Source organism: Apium graveolens, unplaced genomic scaffold (assembly GCF_009905375.1).
Source record: "Apium graveolens cultivar Ventura unplaced genomic scaffold, ASM990537v1 ctg6251, whole genome shotgun sequence".
Classification (NCBI taxonomy): Eukaryota; Viridiplantae; Streptophyta; class Magnoliopsida; order Apiales; family Apiaceae; genus Apium; species Apium graveolens.
The window spans coordinates 26,215-31,017 of NW_027419321.1; the positions used below are offsets into that span (position 1 = coordinate 26,215).

General features: G+C 40.1%; 1 non-coding gene across 1 annotated transcript; it reads right to left on the reverse strand.

Annotated features, from left to right (window-relative positions):
• Positions 1-4,407: 4,407 nt before the first annotated feature.
• LOC141703112 (small nucleolar RNA R71) lies at positions 4,408-4,514 on the reverse strand. The gene has a single exon (XR_012567366.1). It is a non-coding gene; the product is annotated as a small nucleolar RNA R71 (small nucleolar RNA).
• Positions 4,515-4,803: the final 289 nt, after the last annotated feature.

Consider the following 4,803-nt stretch of genomic DNA (forward strand, 5'->3'; position numbering starts at 1 on the left):
CTGCGGAGGAGGAGTACACTAGGCTGTTGGGGAAGCCGATTCTGAAGGAGAGGGGGTTTTTACCATCAGGGAGGGATGGTGAGTTGTTGCCCCTGATTGCAGAGAAGGGGTGGATAGCTTTTTGTGAGTCACCCAAAGCAGTACCGATGAGTGTTGTTCGCGAGTTCTACGCGAACGCGAAGGCTGAAAAGAATGGGTTTTCTGTAGTTCGTGGGCTGATGGTTGATTATCATCCTGCGGCGATTCGCCGTGTGATTAGACAGCGAGAGAGGAAGCCGAGGAGGAGAATTGGAATGAAAAGACTGCTGAGGATTTTGACTTGGATTTGATTTGTGCGACTCTCTGTCGACCGGGCACAGTTTGGAACCGCAGTCCAGCCAATAATGAGTATCGGCACTTTCCGGCGATCGCCATGAACAGGTATGCCCGTGCATGGAATGCATTTATATGTGCTAATATTTTGCCTTCTTCACATGCACACGAGGTCACAGTTGAGAGAGCACAGTTGTTGTGGGGAATTCTGAATGAGGAATACTATGTGGACCTTGGTGAGTTTATCTACCAAGGAATTCTGAAGTTTTTGAGGGGAGCAAAGCATATGAACATCCCTTATGCATCCACGGTTACGAAGCTATGCCGAGCAGTAGGAGTGAACTGGCCGGCTCATGAGCAGTTGCAGTTGCCAGCAGCTCCGATAGATTCTGGCACTCTGAATGGGATGCAGGAGTGGACCGGTGGTGAGCCTGAGGAGCATGGGCTGGGTTATCGTCTTCCAGGAGGGCGTCCAGCACGAGGTGCTACTATGGCTAGGCCAGGGCGTGGTGAGGCTGGTTCTTCGAGAGCTCAGGAGGGTGCTGGGATGGGTGATGCCCAGTATAGGAGGCTTTCACGGCGGATGGATGCCATGTATGAGACGCAGAGCAGGTTTGCTCAGGAGCTCACTCTTGCGTTAGGGACTGCTTTTCGAGGCCTTGGAGCTGATATCCAGTGGCCAGTTTTTGGTGAGGACTCTGCATACCCGCCGCCTGATACTCCACCCACTGAGGGTGATGATGATGATGACTCCGAGTAGGTATACCCTGTGTTCCTTTCTACTACCTTCACTGGGGACAGTGAAGATTTTAAGTTTGGGGGTGGTAACCGTAGTCTGTCTATGCCTGCCTCATCATTTTGTAGCTGATGTAAAGATACTAAACTTTCGTCTTCTTTAACATTAGTTTTTAAAAATGTACCGATGTATTTATTTGAAATTTACATCAGGTGCTTTGCATATTTGTTTAAGAACTGATGTCCATGTAGCAGTTTAACAACATTTTTAAGAATGGTGCATAAACTGATGTCTATATGCCTAAGAATACCAAAAAAAAATAAACTGGCTAGCTAAGTTAACTAACCCACTAGCAAAATAACATAATAATATATTCAATCACAATAATATCCAATCCATCCCATTGGCCAACTACACTCATCATACTAAACTACATAGTATAATTATATTCAAATACAAACTAAGTCAAACTAACTGTTCCATGAAGTATTTATCCGCTCAAAACTCATAACCAACTCTAAAATTAAACTCCACTGCAATGTCAATGCACCAGGAGTAACATCAATACTCATACACCTCTCCAAAATTTAAAAGGGGCTATGGCTATATCGTTTAACATGACTGCCTAATAGCAAATAAATACATTAAGAGCTCAGAAGAAATTAGATGAAATTTGACCAATAACGACAATCATGTAGCTACTAGTTAATCACCTGTATTCCTTCACGCCACCGATTGCGGCTCCAATGTCAGATTCTTGAAGCATTCCCACATTATTTCCTCCATCATCAATTGCCAATGTCGCCTTTCCCGTGTCTTCGTAACAAGTCCAGTAACATGCATTTTTATTATTTTCTCCTTTCTTGTCTAAGTAAACTGCAAGGGAACCCAAATATACATATTATATAAATTGAAAATCAAATTTACATTAATGCAAAGCCGAACTAGAAAACCAAGAAGGGATAAATTACAACAGCTATCATTCAAAGTCAAATTTCCTATTGTTAATCCGGCGGATAACTATACTTATAAGGAAAATATAACTTAACCTAGTTTGTGAAGTACGACAACTAAAATCTTCTAGACCTAAATTTTCCTATATATTAAAATGTATTAAAAGTTACCGATCGTTACTTGGCTTCCTAAATTCCCAGCAGTTTTTCTTTTGTTGCCATAAGTAAAATCTTCTACTGTTTCATAATAATAAAAACACAAAGTACTTTATAATTAGTTTAATTAAACTATCTTTCTTGGTTTTTGCTTGCTATTGAGTGGCATTTATGATACTTTATAATGCTCTAATAAGCTTTGAATTGATGCATTTGTACTCAAGTTGTTAAGTGTTTTAACGTGTTTTCTAGTATTTTTGCATTTCAGGCATTAATCCGTGAATCAGGTGAATTAGCATTGTTTTATTGCTAATTTGGTGTCAAGGTGGTGTTGGAATAAAAGCTCGTGGAAAGCCGGCTCGAAGCAGCAAGGAAAAGATGAATCTGAGTTTTTCCCAAAGGACGGCGCGCCCGCGCTGCTGATAGCGCGCGGCCGCACCAGGATTCCCGAATGACAGCGCGCCCGCGCTGTGATAGCGTGCGGCCGCGCCGGTGCGGAAAATATAAATCTTGATTCTAATTCGATTCTAAGTGGGGAGACTTCCAGATTGCAAAGGGCTGCTATATATTCAAATAAGAACGTTTTTATTAGAGAGACATACCAGAGCGCAGGAGAGCCGTAAGAAGACCGTTTTAGCACAATTTAACGAAGGCGAAGAAGATCTATTTTTACTTGTGAATCTTTATTTTAAGTTATATTTGGATGCTAGTTTTTCTTACTTGTGAACCTTTACTCTTGTTTGTACTTGGTTTTATTTATTCGTTATAAAGACTACGTTTGTTATACCATGCTTTCATCGGAACACACGTTTGATGAGATCTGATCATGGGCTAATCGTTATCGTGGGGTTCTAGCGGATTTATTTATGGATTTCTTTAGTTAAATCATTTTGATACCTTAGTATGTGGTGATTGATTGATATCCTAGTATTGGTTGTGCGTATTCGCCTTATGAGCGTCGCGAACTTATAAGATATTGTGTTAATTCTTAATGAAACGACAGTGAATTTAAGGATTATAACTTGCCATGCTAGCATAGGTTCATGTGTTATTGTTTGCATGATTCGTAGATAATTTTATACATCTTACTTACCATGTGTAATCAAGATAGATAACTTGTGCTTAAACCGTTATGTTGTCAAATTCTATAGACATATAGGGTCTCAATATAATTGGTGTCTATTCAGCTTCTATCTCTTTTGTGGATGTCTGGTAGTATGGTACTCGTGCAATGAAAGTTGGCATTTATCAGTTTCGTGTTGTCTGATTAGTGTCTTTACCATTGCATGCTAAGGTTGAGAACAATAAGGTTATTGAATGAAGTATTTAATGAAGTTAGAATCCCATGATTGTCATATATTAATTCAGTCAATCTTAATTTCGTAGTTATAATAGTTAGCGTAATTCTTAGTTATAAACAACCTCAAATTGTTATCGTCTTAGCATTGAATATAACCATACATTGTTGTTTATGTACGTAAATTAATTAGTTAACCAATACAGTCTGTGAGAATGAAATAGAAAAGATTTTATACTACTTGCGAACTCGTATACTTGCGTGTTATATTAGCGCGTGTTTAGCGACTAACAAGTTTGTGGCGCCGCTGCTGGGGTGCAGTGTTAATTTATAGTTTATGTGCTTTCCATCATGGTCGTTAACGTTCATTGACTCGGACATTTTTACTTATTTGTTCCTTGTTTTATTTCAGGTACTCTAGCGAGGGTGTATGCATAACATTCGCGTACTCGTAAGAGAACATTGGATAAAGCCAAGAAAGAACTTATGGTTTCGTAAGGAAGTTTTTGAGGAAGAAAAGAAGGTAGATGAGAAGAGAAAGTTGAAGAACCAGCTTTAGTAGAGATGGGTATCAAGCAGAAAATCTGAAGGCTTTGATGGACTATTCCCAGCCTAAGATTAATGACATTCAATCAAGCATCATCAGACCAGCCATCAGGGCTAACACTTTTGAGATCAAGTCAAGCACGATTCAGATGATACAGAACTCAGTTCAGTTTGGGAGTTCTCCTACTGAAGACCCCGACATGCACATCAGGGATTTCATCGAAATCTGCAAAACCTTCAAGTTTAATGATGTGACTGAAGATGCTATCAAGCTACGCATCTTCCCATTCTCTCAAAGGGACAAAGTTAAGTGCTGGTTACACTCTCTACCAGCAGGGTCTATCACCACTTGGGAGGATCTTGCGCAAAAGTTTCTCACTAAATTCTTCCCTATGGCGAAGACTGCTGCAATCAGGAATGTTCTTACTCATTTTGCTCAGCAAAATGGAGAATCTTTGTGTGAGGCTTGGGATCGATATAAGGAGATGTTAAGGAAGTGCCCAAACCATGGCATACATGATTGGATGATTATTAACTGTTTCTATAATGGATTGGGTGCTACTTTTAGACCCATGCTTGATGCAGCATCAGGAAGAGCCTTGTGGGATAAAAGCTACGATGAAGTTTATGAACTTATTGAACTGATGGCTGCTAATGAGTACCAAAATCCTTCCCAAAGGCTGACTCAAGAAAAAGTCACAGGAATTCTGGAGTTGGACGCAGCAACTGTTATCGCTGCCCAACTTAAGGCTTTGACGATGAAGGTGGACACTTTGGCTAATTATGGAGTTAATCAAATCGCT